The 16841-nt window shown below is 46.7% G+C and overlaps 1 protein-coding gene across 6 annotated transcripts in view; it reads left to right on the top strand.

Annotated features, from left to right (window-relative positions):
* EFNA5 (ephrin A5) overlaps positions 1–16841 on the top strand; it is a 447049-nt gene that overhangs the window by 265328 nt on the left and 164880 nt on the right. The window contains exon 1 of one of the 6 annotated variants that reach the window (XM_069625474.1): positions 7746–7901. The exons of the other annotated variants lie outside the window; for them this stretch is intronic. The gene's annotated coding sequence lies outside the window, so the exon portion shown is untranslated. Of the gene's footprint in view, positions 1–7745; positions 7902–16841 lie in introns of those variants that run through there. 6 annotated transcript variants of the gene reach the window in all.

Raw genomic sequence — 16841 nt, 5'->3', positions numbered from 1 at the left:
ATTTTAAAAAAAATAGGCTGGTTTCTCTTATGGTCATTAAAACAGAACCCTAGGTAGCAATACTAATTCATCAGTAAAACTGGATTAGAAATCAAACACCAATTAAAACGACCTTTCTTACTCCGTGCTTTAGGGCAGATTCTCATAATATTGGACTTGCCCAAATGTATCTTTAGTCCATTTCGACCAGCATATTGTTCCAGTGCATTCAGCTGCTTCTGGAATCCTATACACGTCTGATCGAGGAGAAGAAGATCATCCCGCCTTTAGAAGGCATTGCGCTAGGCTCTCCTCTGTACGCAGAGAAATTCACACCCTTTCTCAAAAGAAGTGCCCAAATAAATTCAAAAGAGCTGGAGAAAGAGGGCAACCATGTGTTAAGCCTCGATAAGTGAGGATTGAAGATGATATGATAAGTTATTTATAACGCACTTAATACCCATGGGTTTCTAAGCATGGACCCAGGGATCGAACCTGTGTTGCTCCGTGGCGTCTTGCTTCGAAGGCAAGCATGTTGCCCCTGAGCTATCCTCCCGAGACAAATCGCCTTGAGTATTCAGGCAGACACAAATTGACATTTTGCTGTATAGGCCCAATAATAACTCCAACAGATAGGTTGGGCAGCCCCACACCGCCAGCTTTCTCCACAGACACCCTCTATGCACACTATCAAAGGCCAGCTGAAAATCAGTTAAAGCCAGGTACCGTTTCATGAATTTTACAAATACAGAAATACTGTATGATTTAATCACATAGGGATATTCATAGCCCTCCACTCCCCTTTTTTGTTTCAGTCTCTCCTCCTGTTTTGTTTGTTGTGTGCTGGATGTAGCCCCTTGCATTGCTTGTTCTGTAGTAGCTCACTACTTTCTGCCTTTAGCTACTCATTTATATGCCTTCGCTCTGAGGATTTTATTCTCATCTCGTTCATGTTTATGTCATATAAATCGTTATTCTTCAAGCTTGATTTTTAAAGCTATCTTAGGCATCTTGCTACTAGTAGGGGGTCAACTAGACAATCTGTTATGTGAGTAAGTCTCCTTTGTGACAGCTTACTAAGTGCCTTCATTTGCATATTATTATCACAATGTATTGCATATCCCATCATATGAATGTTTGTGTGTTTTGAGTTTAAAAATCTAATAGAAATGTAGCAAACTCAAAAGAGTGTCATCATGGATTATTCTACAAAACTGGGTAAAAAATCAATTTCAACCACGTCTACCGAAACCTGGACACTTTGATGGGAGGTGCCACTGTATGTTATGTTTTGGGTGTATTTTTAAAGCGCATCTTGCGCCCCAACATGGCAGCATGGCGATGGAGCCATCACATGCCTCGCGCAGAATAACGCAAATGAGTTTCGATCCTTTATTTGCCGGGATCTGTCAGGGTCTTGCTGCTGAGTGGCTCATTAAGCTCCCGCGGAGGATCGATACTTTGAACGGAATATTGAGCACTCCAGCACTTTCAGCGCTGCTAAAAGAGTGCATTGTAGATTAGACGCTTGATTTAAATGGAATGCAACCGGTGAATAGGGAAGAATGTGGGGACCACAGAGTGCAGTCATCCCCCAAAGGACACGCCTTGCACGTGCAAGCCAAGCCGACAAGAAGACAGAGCGTGGGAACACCTCCTTCAAAGACTCCCTGAAATGAACCCCTAAAAGTGGCGTTGTTTGCAGATTTCAGGGAAGGAGTTGGTGGACTATGGCCCAGAAATGAGAAGGCAAGTCATTGAAGTGAGTCAGCTGGGCAACCGAGGAGGCGCGCTTGCAAAGTATCACAGAACGCAGATGACGCGCCATGAACCCCATGTCAGCAAACCACTACCTGCGCTCCCCCATGTGGTCTCCATGGCCGTATATCTTGCAGAAATCTCCCCGAATTGGAAGCGTTCCAGACAATGCGCGCTTGATGCTGGATTTCCACACAGCTGATTCCATTCCATCTGAACAGGCTCTACAACTACTAATCTCCACATGCTGGTGCTCGCCGCGCTACTCCAATATGAAAGGGCCTTCTGATGGAAAGAAGCGCTTTTCACATTGCACTGTGTGTCCGGAAAACATTTACACCAAGGCACTGCCTCCGATGGGCCTGTTAATTAAGTCCTTAAATTCTGCAGCAGGCCACACAGAATTGTTTTTTGGCCCACATTAATATCTCTGGCCACCTGCATCATAGTCTTCCTCCATAACGTTCCAGTTTTTGTCTGATATACAACATTTATGTTAAGGCCTCACGACCAAGGGATAGACTGTCACTAATGCCCCCACAGACTTCTGTAGTGTGCATTCCAGGACCATCCTTTTCAAACCCCTCTCAAGGCTGGCCCAAGCCTTTTCTGCTTCTGACAAGTGGCTTACTTTTGAGGGATCAGTACCTGTGCACACCATGCCTACCACCTATTAATGCTATAGAGCTCCCAACTGCCCCGCCAAAAACTGCCTTTCCCTTCACTCTTCTGATTCGGTTTTTAACTCCTGGATCTTGCAACAATACTGCGTTTGATCACCCCTTGTTTTACTTTGAATTCTTTCCCCGGCTTTGCACCGCACACGCTGCGCGCGCATGCTTGGAATGCTCTGTCAGCACATATGAATAAATGATGGTATTAATTTAAGGGGGTAGGAATGGAATAGGAAGGGGAAATGCCAATGCATGTGGGTGCAGCCTGAGGATTGTTTCAGCCTGGACCAAGGCTCGAGCTATGCATTTAAAGCATGTGAATCAGATCACCATTCGCACCACAGGATTTACCATCGGTTAAGCAAATGGCTGATTTCTTTGTCTTTTTATTAGACCTGTACCCTGTGGTTGTACTTGTTTTTTTATTAACAACGTATTTTTGTCCAGTAAGGGGTATGAAGCATTGACTTAATTAAGGCTAATCGCCCTTCTGTGAAACATGAGAGGCGTCCCCTGCCAAATATGAGTTTGACTCAGACATCCTGCGCTAACAAGCAGATCGACGAATGCCACAGGGACCGGGGGAGCGCAGCAAAGAACATTCCTCGCTATTCATAATCTCCCCAATCCAAAATGGTGCTTTATGGCTCATAACCAGGTGGCATTTTCAGAGCTAACATTTTGAACTTTGCTCCATGCTTTCCATGAAAGAGTGTGGAGTTTGCCTTTGTTCCAACACAATGGCCCTTGCTAATGGAAACCCCGGTGCCGGCGGCCTGCCGGAATATCACTGGAGAGGCCTGCACAATGCTCCGTACATCAATGAAAAACCGCCAAAGGTACAAATGAGTGGATTCCAGACTAAAAACCTGACTAATGTAGTATGAGTCAATCCACTAACAAAGGCAAATGGGGAGGTGAGGAAAGTGTGGTCCTTTCTCAAAAATAATGAGTTACTAAGGGACTCTTAACGCCACCCCATGTGACTCTACACTATTTAGTAAGACCTATGAAATCTTGTTCGGCTGTTTACGATATCCTCCAATATTGTAATGCTCCTCGCGAGCTCTCCAGAACTTTGCAACTTTCGCGCTTTATATTTATCCAATCTGACTTTAATGTCCTTTCCGCATAAAATTTATTGCGTGTCTGAGGCTCACAAATCTGAGGCTGCTTAACATTTCTGGCTGCATCCATTATCCCGCCGCTGCATCATTTCCCCTTCCCAGACATCTGTGTGGATATCTTTTGAAATTTACAAAACCTTTTGTGCCTAATCCCGCGGGCTGACCTGCAGACAGGCATCCCTACCAGTGTTTGTTGCCGCTAATTGCACAACATAAGACCTTTGGGAATCCGGCCTTCTCGCTTAATGAGTCTGAGCAAGCAACCCAAAAAAATAGGGATGCATAATTTCAAAGAGATTAGTGTTCCTGGCTTTGTGAATTTCATCCTTCCTGTGATCTAGGGCAAGGTTTCTCCGCGACGGAACTGAATATTTTTTTTCATGACATCTTTTTTTTCCATTTGTGTAAATGTCTGCTCAGGTAGGGACAGTAGGCGATGGAAAGATCCAGAAAAAGGTTGCCTGAAATGAGATGACTGAAAGGTGTACAGTATTATAGTAGTTGACGCTTCTTTTTCGTTGTATGTCATTCGTTTTGAAGACTGCGACTTGCCGTTTACTTGGTGTACAGTTGTGAATAGTTCCTATGTTGTAAATCCATAAAATGATTTCTCAATCCGTTTAATAGCTTGCCACAGCCCTTTTCCTCAGTTCCACCATGTTGGTCTGTGTGGCGATTAAAAGCAGCAGATTTCTCTTTTGTGGGTTGTCTGTAATATCACTTTGGTGGTATTGTGGAATAGGGCAGAGGTTCTTGAACAACAATTTTTATTCCCCACGTAATGCACGTTTTGGCTTATTTTTGTTTGTTGTCACTGTGCGGTGTGAGGAACTGGGCTCCTTCTGTAGTTGTATACCTTTGACACATTCAAATGCTGGTTTAGACAGAGCGCAGTGTGATGAATGGACTCCTATAGGAGTACAAGGATAACTGGAGGCTAAAGCACCTACTCAGCCCTCACACCTCCACAAAACAAGAGTGAACCCTATCCCAAAGGTCGAACAGGCACAGTAAAGAGATATACCTCCTTTGCCTTCTGTTGTAACATGGGCCGAGGTAAGGCTATATACCAAAGAGTGGTGTGAAGGTGATTCAGTAGCAACCCAAACAGCAAAGTCACAAATAAAATAATGGCCCATCAAGGTTCTATTAAAAATATATACTTTAAACACACCATATGCAATAATAACTAAATAGAAAAAAACTACACACAATACACACCTGAGAAAAGAACATAGAACATGAAATGATAGACAGATGCAGAACTATGGGTAATAAATTGGGGTCGAAAATGCAAGCTATAACCAGAATGTTTCTAAAAAAGGATATGTTCTGGTGCAAAAAAGTGATTGAAGGTGACCTAACCAGTCTCTGGAACCCAAAACTGGACCAAGGGGGTATTTAATAGTCAGTAATACTTTTTTGTGGTTCTCGGTGGTCCAACAACATCGAACCACACTTCTTGCTGCTGTGCGAGCCGGACAAGTCAATTTTGGGTGCAGCTGTCTGTGTAATCCCAAACGCAGAATGGGCCTCAAGCTGGTTTGAAATGGTAGCTCAGAGCAGTTTGAGGGCGGTGTTCAAGCAAGTCATTTCGGATGGCTCACCAGGGTCGGGTTGAAGATTCGGTACGGTTCGAGACATGGTAACGCCAAGTTAGGGTGAGCATGTGACACTCCAGCAGTTCAAGTTGAGGTGTGGAGATGGATCAAAACTGTTATCCTGATGATCCGAGATGCGGTTCGACAAGGCAGAAATTCGATGTCAAGCCAGTCTGAGTATTCGGTAATCACTGGGTCGGTCATTGCGTGATGTTATGCTTCCAGTGGTTTGAGGTGAGGTCCAGCAATGAGCGGTTGCTTCGAGCCAAGCAGGTAACAGGCTCGGCTATGGATGCAATGACATCAACTTGAAGCTCACTGCAGTTAGACGGATGCTCAATGAAGTGTGGATCATTAGTTTCATCTGGTTGTTTTGACAGTCAGTTCTATGGTGAAGATAATGGTCACTGTATGCAGAGTTTGAGTTGTGCGGTTCGGTACAGTGTTCATGTTCAAAGGTCACAGTTTGATGAGCCCTTCAAGGTCTGGTCAACTGTCAATGAAGATCAGCAACAAAGATCCTAGCTGTTCGAACAGTGTGTTTGCAGCTGAGCCGAGGCTACGATGCTCTCAGAGGTTGCAGTGTGGTGGAGAACTGATTCGTAAGGTACATCACAGCAGTTCGTAGATCAGGTTAGTGCCAAAGGCAGCACCAGAAGGTCTTGTTGGTTTGACCTTGTTGAACAAGCTCAAATCACAGTTTTAATTGGTTGGACGGCAAAAGCACAGAGACCCTTGTTGTCTTGACTCTCAGGTTGCTGCAAGTCCAATACAGGGACTCGAGGTTTAGTCCTTGTACTCATGATCCCAAACACGGGGGAGGCTGGCCCACAACTGCATGGGTTCTTCAGCATGGGGAGGTCCTGGGTACCATTGTGGCTGGCAGAGACGCAGGTCTTGCTCCAGCAGCAGGTTGTGCCCAATGTGCATTTGGGGTGGTTATGGAGCAGGCCATGCCTCTGCCATGTGCATTCAATTCAGTCTTACCTAAGGCGGAGGGCTTTGGGAAGGACTGAGGTCCAGTGAATTCTTACTCAGGATTTTGTTCAAGAGTGAATCAAAGGAGGAGTGGGAGAGCCCCTCTTTTAAAGGCAAAGTTCTACAGGTTATTTGTCAAAAGCCAAGCCTGCTTAAGGGTCCAATCGCTATCCTTGGAACAAATTGACTTTGCCTTCTGACATCACACCCAAAGTGCTTTGTGCTACAAGAAGTGGAGGGCACAGGAAGGAAAGATGGAGGCAGAAAGAAACAAGAGGGTGGTACCTTTCTCCAGCTGTAAGGAGCTCCCTCTGTGTACACTAACCCCGACCTTTCTGCATAGAATCAAAGGAACCTTTGGTATGCAATAACCTGTAACCTGGTGTAAGACTACTCCTTATATGAACGGGTGTACTCTTCAATGTTTATTCCCAGGACACCTTCCTATGGAGTGGCTGTCTCATTGGGGAGTGTGTTTCCTGCTCTCACAAAGGAAAAAAGAGAGGCAACTTCTGGGTTCACAGGGCTGACACATGTGATATCAAATTGCCGTGGCTGAAATAATTATGAGAGATATTAGCCGCCATACCCTAAACTCAGGTATGGCTTATATTTACAGTTTTATGTACTTTTTGGAACAGCGGTACATATCTTAAATGGTACCTGGTGCTGCAGAGTGTTGGCTGTCACTACAGCTGTCAAATAGGCACCTGTGACCTCTGAACCTGCTCTATGCCACTGGAGAGCAGGCACTGCACATCAGGATACTGATCCAGCAGGGCACAGGTATATACTACGCTTTTGGCATGGAGATTGTGAAAGTTGAATCTGATTAGCAGTTGCCTCTTCCTGGGATGGAATTACCCGTATCATTGTATTAGTTTAATAAAACTCAAAAAAGGCCTGGCTTCTACACTCTGGCTATATGGCTGTGCATCACACGCGTTCTGTCTGAGGCATACCTCTTCTGGGGTGATCAGCATCTGGCAGCACATTGTTTTGGGAGCATAGAGAGGAACCAAATGTATCTTTGTTATTTGAAAAGAGATGGAGGGGGGCTCTTGTTGTTCAGCATTGCCTTCAATTTCTGTTTCTGTGCCTCCTCACCCTTTACTGCGATTCACTGACAGAGGAGTTACTTCAAAGCAATCTTGACATCCTATAATGTGTTAAAACACAGGGTTAAGCAGAGTGTTTAGGACATTGGAAATGTATTCACGAACACGTTTTCTTGATGGTTTAAACATTCTGCTTGGTTTTCATTTAATTTCCATGTTGGATTAGGGCTATCTGCAGAGTGAATGTATTATTAAACGTAGTGCTTATTGTCGATCCGCTTCCTTTACCCCTCGCCTCCCCCCTCCCCGCTCAGCACACACTCTCTTGCATGGACTACGCGTTGCCAGTGTAAACACATTCCTTTGTTAAGGGGGGGGGGTAGCTGCCCTCCTCTATGGCTTCGGCGTCCTCTCTGTTCTGCACATGTTCGCAGTCAGCCTGGCTGTGACCCGCCCACACGACTAAGTGGCAAACGCTGGCGCACCCCAGTGCCCTTCCAGGCCGAACTCGGCCACCTGGCACATTTCTGGCCACTGCGACCTGTTGGCACGCTGCTGTCGTGAGCAATGCCGTCAAGTGCCTGCGCTTAATAAAGGAAGTGCAGAGTGATGGCCGCAGAAGGCCGCGGCTGGCTTGCAGGCGGGAAGCGAGGCATACCTGTCCTGCAGTTCGAACCCAAGAAGACCGGCTCCATAATGCTGGAGTGCACCCGACCGGAGGCCGCAGTAAGTACACCATCAAGTCTGCAGCATTGCCTTGAGCTGTTCCGTTGGCTCATGTCTTCCTTGTCACGTAGCAGGGAGTGGCTGTTCTAGGCTTGTGACTTTCTTCCCCAGGCCCTGGATGGAAGCACACTGAGCCCCTGATTATTTGTTGAAATGTCCTGTGCTTCGCTGGCCCTGGAGCAGGCCAAGTCTGGCGTCTGATCTGTGCACCCGATTGGAGGAGCCTGCTGCGGGTTGTAGAAAGAGTTCCACGCTGTACACAAGACGCACACGCTACTGGGCGCGCCAAGTCCTTTGCTGAATTGTGTCTCGGTGTTTTATGACGCAACCAAACGCGACTGCGTTGGGATGATGAACGGTTGGCTTGACCTCTTTTAAGGTTTGACACCGTGCCCTGCAGATTAAACACACACACACGTCTGCACTTCCCCGAGCTGCTCGACTGTTTTTTTTTTAAATCTATTGTGCACAACTGTGTGACTATTTACAGTGAACTGTTTTTAATGATTTATAAAAAAAACAAATTAGCATACCACAAGAAGCGTCACGTGCATTATTCGGCCAGCCTCGCACCATGCCCACAGATCCATCCACAATATTCCCCAGAACGGATCCGATTACATGTCCTTTCCAGAAGTGTGGAGGCCCCAAATCACTCAGGTGCAGGACGGGGAAATGGCGCGCTCTATAGTGGCGTGACTTGCCTCACGCGTCATCAGGGGGTGGGCACCGTTAGACCGGTCACCTGTGAAATGGGAGGAGGGCCCCTGGAGGGTCGAACGAGGTAGGTTTGAGGTCTTCTATGGCACCTTCCCCGGCCTTCCTGGTTTTTGCTTTTTTGGTGCTTTCATTGATGCCCGAAAACCCCACTGCAAACCAATCGTATAGGGCAGCGATGGCTCTGTAATCCAGGTATGTCTTGACGCACAAGGTAGACTGCCAAGGATGGCCTTGGATGCAAGGATTGGACGTGCTCAACCCGAACTTCCGATACAATGGGAGGGGGGTCGACTCCATCATGCATTTTATCGACGCCCCCCTGTTTGTAGCATCTTTTGTGCTTAGATGTCTTCTAGGGCAGATTGATGCACTTTCCACATACTTTAAGAAAGAGCCGAATAGGGTGGAATGCCTAAAGAGACAGAGGCTGGGGGCAGAGATAAAAGCATTTCTGGACGAGCTAGTAACTCAACCAGTGCCATTCTGGCAAGCACAAAGGCCTACTCTCTGTCAAGCTGCCCGGCTTTTAAAAGTCCGGGGCTCAAGGAAGGTTGCCACGGGGGTTGGAGCTGTCATTCTTCTTTGGCAGATCACTGCGGGCCAAGACTGATGGGGGCTCTTTCAGGGAGATCCCAATTAGGCGAGCCGCTTACTTCTATTATTGCAAAGGAGTCACGTCAAGGATACAACAACACATTAGCTAGAAGCCACTTCTTATTTTTGTATATACCAGTCAATCACTGGGCGATAATAGTGGGAGATCGAGTTGCCCCAATTTACCCTCTGGCAGACCAGAAGATGGATTGGCTTGGAGTTTTCATTACCAGACACTCCTTTTGAGTGGAAGCAGCACCTGTTTTGTTAGAGAAAACAGGCATGTATTCTCCTGTGACCAGATCAAAACACAATGACATGATTTTCTGAAATGCCATTCCTCGCCTGTTGTGCTCAAAGGCCCGCACTCCCTTTGGGAGTGAGGTCTGGAGCGCGGTTCTCCTTGTGCCGTGAGGGGAGAGATGCAGAGCCATCCCGCTCCTGTGCCTGTGGTGAGTGAGATCCCACTCATCCTCTAAGGTGCCACGCATCTGCTTCCTCTTGGGGTCTGAATAGTACTGAGTCATCATTCATCGGGAGGGACTCGAATTCCTGTGTGGTATGAGAGCTATGCCGGAGTCCATTGTACGCAAAGGGCCGTGACTTTCTCACAGCCGGCATCCTGCTTGAAAGACACATGAACTGGAAGAGAATGGCGGCACTGTGGAAGGGTCAGCAGTGCCGTGGTGGTCTTCAAGAGGCCACATTCATGCCAATGGGATATGTTCCTTCTCAATAAATTGCCTTAAGAAAACCAGATTTTCAGAGTGGGGCCCGTACAACCAACTGGGACATGTCCCCGACTTGTTTGCATTGAATGACTTGGGACGTTGCTGCGTTGAGGGGTCAGATGCATGAATGCCGTAATTGACTTTTCCCCCTTTGTCCACCCAACCAATGCGCCTTCTTATGGGCAGCATCTCTTGGCCTGCTTATGTACAGCAGTCGTCAACGCAGTAAATTGGATGCCATTGATGCCGCCTTCCATTATCTATAGATTTCTTTGGTTAATCCTATACATTGGGTATGATGCTATCAACTAAGCGCAATCTAAAATAATGAGCAAGAGATCCGTCGCGCCGTCATCAGAACTTGTAAACTCAAGCACACTTGGGCACCTACCTGTAGAACAGTGTTTTGCCCCCAGGCTGTAGGTGGATGGAGCCAGGATCCCTGCAATGTGCTTCTTCACGGGGGAAAGCCGATGGCCTATTCCGACACCGCATGCAGGCTAACTGCCTGGAGATGGGTAAGTAAAAGGGTAACAGGGTCACTTTAAAAAGATGACGCCTGCCGTAGCTATGTCTGTCTCCCTTCTTGTTCTGGACAAGAGCTTAACATTTTCCGCCAGGCTTGTGTCAGTCTATGATCCTACCTTGAAGGAACGCTCAAGTTTACTGCGTAAAAAAAGGGATCTTAAGAAACAAAGTGATTTTAATGTTCTGTTGCTGTCCTTCGGGGAGCTGTTAATTGAAGAAGCAGGATAGGTTAAACACTTAAGAGTTCAGAAAACACATTTGGAGAGAGCACTAAATGAGGTTGGCTGTAACTCTTAAAGTTGTAGGGTAAGTCAAGAGCCCTGATTCCAAGGGCCCTGCATTGATTCGCTACTCCAATGAACTTCGATAAACTGGCATGGAAGAGGGCTATGTTTTTTGCTATTTGGAATTGCAGCACTGAACAAAAAACATTGCCATTTCTGTGCAAAGCCTTTTAGATTCCCTAATGCGATTGGGAGATGGCGAGCCGTTAGCGGGAGGTCCCCCAGGTCTATAGGAATTTCAAATGATGGGAAACCGCAGCAGATGAGTCATCCATTTGGCCTCACACATAAACAGTGAGGGTTTAGGGGGTTTCAAAGCATTGTGCCAGATCGTTCCACTAGGCAGATTACTGCACCAGTAGTCATCAAGAGCTGATGGTGAGGGGGTGCAGGATTGCTGCGCTAGGGAGTCGGAAGACGCGTTCAGTGGCTGCCGCACCCACCCATGGGCTCTACATTACTGCAACTGTGGTGAGCTGATGGTCGTGGGGTGCACAAGTGCTGCACTAGGGACTGAGACGAGACCTGCAGTGGCTGCTGCGCCCATCCATGGCCTCTACTTTGCTGCAACAGTGATTAGCCAGAGCTGATAGGTCTGGTAGCTGCAAAGGACTGGTCCTCGTGCTGTGGTGGTGAAACCTGGGCAGGGGCATCCAGTGCACGTGCTGAACTTTTTTGACTGCCATCCAAGGGTTATATTTATCTATGCCAATGTAAAACCCTACTTTGCACAAAAAGGAGCATGGGTGTGTGGTGTTGGTTTTCACTAGTGACAGTCCATCACTTATTCACAAGGGTTCATCGCCTTTGTGCAATGTTCATTTGCTTCCCAGCTAGGTTTGCGCTTTATACCTCCCATGCATACACACAAGTTTTGTGCTCACCCCGCTACGAAAGGTGAGTCATAGTGGCAGTATGACCGCCAGACCTTGGCAGAAGTGATGACGCTGAACTCATCTGAACTCTTATCGGGACTGGAGGCCAAGAGACTTCATCCCACATATAGACTGACTATCCGCTTCCACTACACCGCAGTAGCTCTAAAACGATGGAGCATGTGTCGCGCAGGTTTTTCTGCACAGAGACATTAGCACGCCTACCATGACACCTTGGTGATGTGCTATGTAGTCTGTCGACATTCATGAATGGCTCCTTTAATGAAGAAAATTTAAATGTAACATGTCCAAGATACAGCTGCCCCTCCAGGGCATTTTCCTTCTCAAGTCTCCATTTTACAATGCAATGGCTCTAGATGTCCTGATGATTGCAAATCAGAATTGACTGTATCATAGAGGAGATTTCCCGTCTAACTCCTCAGAAGCAAAACCTGCATATTTCTGAATAAATACCAAACATTTAAAAATTTTGGGCACACATTTCAACTTGCCAGCTACTAGTCACGCATGACAGGTCGGTTGCCGCCTCAGTTCGCCACACACACTTAGCACAACATGTCTTAGGGCCTCATCATGAGTTGGGTGCTAACACCGGCGATGTTACTGCCAGGGCTATTAGCCCTACTGCCAAACCCCCAGCACTACCCCCGGCGCTATTAGCGCCGGATCACGGGTCTGGTGGAACGGCAAGTCCCCATTCCCCATTGAGCCCATTCTGGAATGTACCATTCCCCATTGGGCCCAATGGGGAACGTTCATCGCTATTAGTACCGGCGGTAATAGCGCCGAAAATCGGCAAAATCATGGCGGATTTGCCCCCAGCTCAAAGCTTGGGGTAAATCTGCCATTTCCGTGATTTGGCAGACCCTTAAACTTCGGCAGTAATAGCGTTACTGCCGAATTTAAGGGTTACTGTCAAACTCGTGATGAGGCCCTTCGTCCAAAAAGTGCACCGTCAGTGTAGAAGCAGTCGTTCTTTTTATGTCATCACCATTTCTCTTACGCGATCAGCCAATGCGAATGGGAGAGCCTGTGACTTCACAGCCATTTCCCCCGCAGTAGAGGAATGGCCAGTCACACACGTGTTAAGTGAAAAAGAGTACGAGATTCGGTGCAGGGGCAATACTCGCTGCTGAGTTTTCATTAACATGTTAAGGATAATGCGCCTTATACCTGGAGACCAGAGGCTTCTTATTACAGTGCAAGTTCAAAGGTTTTCAATAATAGGTACAAAAGTGTGTCGAGTAATAGTTTTAATATGAAATGGCTTTCAGATCGCCAGTAAACCACTCTCTGTACACAGTGCGTGACAGCTTTCCGCCCGAAAGGGTGGCCCTGGTTACCATGGCGCTGGGACCAACACTAGAAAGGATGTTGTTAAGGTGAAGAAGTGCTTCTGCGTTGGCAGACAGGTTTGCTTTTTCAAGCGTACAAACGCGGGTTGATACAGACTGTGTCTCGCTGGGCCTGCAGAGACCACCGCCGCACTCTGCTTTGGTGTGAGCTGTCCGGTGGCTGCAGTTCTTTTATGGCGATTCCTTTCCGCCATAGTCTTGACTGGAGTTGAGTTCCTTCTGTGAGGCGTTTGGAGGCTGGGAACTGTGGGACTGCTGCTTTGCTCCATCGTGTTGGCTTGCTTGGTTGCAAGGTGGGCTTAGACTACTGTTAGTGGGGTGGAGGGCTGCGTTAGTGGAGTTTGTGGATTCAAGCTCAGGTGGGAGATTAACCCGCTGGCTGTGGAGCCGTGCAGAAGGGCTGCATGGGAAAGCTGTGACTTAGGGAGGCAGCTTCAAATACTGGGCTGTCACGGTCGCTGAGGGAGATTGCAGGAATTAGGCTGTCTTTTTCCCAGTTGAGGCCATATCCTTAAAAAGGCACATGTATGACCAGTCTGTATGAACTTTGGATGCGTGGCTCCAGCTCTCCTTTTAGGTTAGGGTGTGAAGCCTTCAATGTTCCTAACTGAGAGCCAGGTCTGGATGTCAGGGAGTTCGGTATAGTTGGTCAGGAGTAGGAATTCGTGTTTGGAGGGGTCGAGCTTCAGGTAAGCATGGGATATCCAGGATTGTAGGAACCGAAATTGAGCTTGGATAAGCAGGAGCTAAAACCAGCTCCTGGGTATCCAGCATTAACCAGTGACCAGGAGCTAACACTGGAGACCCAGGGGCTAGTGCATAGCATTCCAAATATAACTTCCAGATAAGATGCAAGCTTGACATTTTATCCGTTATACGCACCCCAGTCCCTCAACTCCTCACTACTGAAATCTCTCATCCTTACATCTCCCACACTCCTAAAGACGACCTCTGAGGTCTAGTGTACTTAACAGATTCAGACCCTATCCATATTCTATGAACAACAATGCTGCCAATTTTTTAACCCCATGATCCGGGGGATGCCCATGTGGCTGACCTGCCCAGTCGATACCAACCAGAAACAACGTACAGATTTTCATATGGATACACAGGTAACAGGTACTTTCGACCTGCATCCATCAACACCAAAGGTTTCTGTTTCTGCCATTCCTTTATCTGACATAACACCCCTGCCTTCCTTTCTCACCGAGCTATGCTCAACCAGGCCAACATTACTGGCAGAAGAGCGCTATATCAGACCACTTTACATTATGTTTTTGACCCATCATGCTTTAAATGTTGTATACATGTGTCATAATTTATAGTTTGTTCCAAAGAAACAAGAGTTAAATTCATATAGGTGTGTTTGATCAGCATCAGTTGGCTTGGGGAGCCATGGCTGGCTCCTCGTAGCCGTTGGTGTCAAGCTAACCCGGCTCTTCTAGGCTACAAGCAGGAGCTAAATAGCTCCCAGCTCTCCGCTCCATTTCAAACCCTGGGATTGGATTAATGTGAGGCAGGCCTTATGCCTATGGATGTCTTCAACAGAGGATATTTGGATGTAGAACTGCATGCCATCTGTTTATTGATGGATGTGGATGTAGTATGAGCCAGGAGGGTTCCAAGCGGTTCCATGTAAAGGTTGAAGATCAGGAGAGAGAGAGAGGATGGACCCTTATGGAACTCCACAGGCGGTGGATAGATTTAGTGATTTAGAGGAATCCATTTGGATGAATTGGTGGTGGTTAGTAAGGTAGGATTTGAACCAGCTGAGGACAATCGTGCTGATCTCCATGCAGTGACGTAGAATGCTGATGCATATCTGGTGGTCTACTGTGACGAAAGCTGCTGAGAGGTGAAGGAGAACCTGGAAGATGGGTGAATTTCAGAAACACTTACACATTTCTGATATTTAGACAGTGCAGCCTTGATAACCCAAAGTGTCATACATTGGCATACATAACTTTATCACATAACTAGGTGATAGTTAGCCCATTCCTCCTGTAAACTGGAGTCAATAAATGGGTACAAATACCAGTGAATGGACAGTTCAATCATACATCTTGATTGGCTTAATATTTCTTGGAATTTAATACACAGTGACCTCTACAGACTCTTGCCAGACTTGAATGAGTGCAAACCAGCCAGAAAAGCTACAATAACAAAGTGCATGCCTTAAAAGTTAAAAACTGGCTTCTGTTGGAGGTTATACATTTAATTGAAAGCCCACTATATCCTGATTAGCCCCTATCAAAATTCCAGGTCATCTACAGAAAATGTTAGAGTGAATGAGGGCTGAAGGGGCTTCTGAGCTCAGTGCCTGGACTCAAAGTAAAATATCTGTCAATTCAGTAAATGCCTACAGGAACTGTATAAGAGCCAGGAGTCTTCAGTAGCTAATTTTACACATGAGCTGAAAAGTAAAGCACAGACCACAAACGTACAGGAGCAGGTCTCTTGGAGATCAAGGCATGAGGTTGTGGAATCCTCATAAACTCAACTTGAGAGCTGGACTAACCCACCTATTCTTCAGAAAACACAGGTAAAAACCTGATAATTCATGCATTCATGCAAGCATTTGATTGATAACAGAGTTATCAGGATGTGTCGAACCTTGAGAATTGGATGGGGGCACATTTTTAACAATTATTAGCACCCGGCAGAGTGCATCTGGCAAATCATGTGGCTGGGAACATGGGCAGAATACCACACCAACACCACCTGTGTATGTCTGCCTTTTTTTTTCTTTTTTCGGGACCACCCTAGGCCACTTCCTGGTTCTCTCCCACCTAACGCCACTTACCTGTTGTCTTTCTGAACCACATCATCTCTGCTGCACTGCTTGCACTATGGAAAGAGGAAAGTTGTTTACTTTTCTTCTGTCTTTCATTGCAGTGGCCATCTTTGTTTTCTTTTCAACAGGAAATTGGGCATGTGCAATATGCATAGAGACCATCCTCCATCAAAGAAAATACCTTAAGAGTATTAGTGCCCCGATGGAGCCCTGGGCGCTAATAGCAATCAATCACACTGTAGGATGTATACAGGGCATGAAACGTCCCTTAGCCATTGTGAGGCCCACGCGTCCGGGTCCGGCTGGTGGCCCATTACCAGCCAGGTCTGCCCCCATAGCAGGGTATAGGCATACCTAGAACCCTTTCTTCAAGCTACCTAGAACCCAGAACATTTAACTGAGTATACCCCAACAAGCTGTACCCCAAACATCAGCCAGGTCTAAAATAAGCTCTAAACTCATATGCGACTCAGCCTGAATTTGAAGTTTCTTGCCTGGACTGGAAGTGAGATTTTAGAATGCAGCAAAGTCTTAATTGCCACCAAATATCATCATCAGCCATAACTGCCCCCCTCTAGTAATCATGAGACAACCCTCCACAATTAGATTGAGTCTGAACTGCACCAGAACCATGTCATATTAACACATGCAGTGTGTATAGGCTTATAATATGTATAATGCCTTTTACGACCACCAGAAAACAAACCAGTATGTAGGCAGGAGCGTGTCCATGTGTCCTTAAGAGGCTGTAAGCCACAATGCCAGCACTGTACAAACCCGAGGGCACCATATGCGAATAGCAGGCCTCCATGGGCGTAGAACTTCCACTGCGTGACCAGAATCCATTTTGAATTCATTAGACGGCTCCAGCATATGCTGTTTGCCCTTCCCAAGAAATTTAAACACAAGTATTCAGCTGCAGCAAATCTGAAAATCACTCTTCCGTCCCGCGGAGTGAGGCGGACTAGTGGCAGGAAAGCAGCGCTGTAATTACGCATCTGTCAAGATGACTTTTTGATTTGAATTACAGTAATTTAA

The sequence above is a fragment of the Ambystoma mexicanum genome, chromosome 6p (assembly GCF_040938575.1).
Source record: "Ambystoma mexicanum isolate Mex_15411 chromosome 6p, UKY_AmexF1_1, whole genome shotgun sequence".
Lineage (NCBI taxonomy): Eukaryota > Metazoa > Chordata > Amphibia > Caudata > Ambystomatidae > Ambystoma > Ambystoma mexicanum.
The sequence above is the reverse complement of the archived record's forward strand: the minus strand, read 5'-3'. Positions and strand labels throughout refer to the sequence as shown.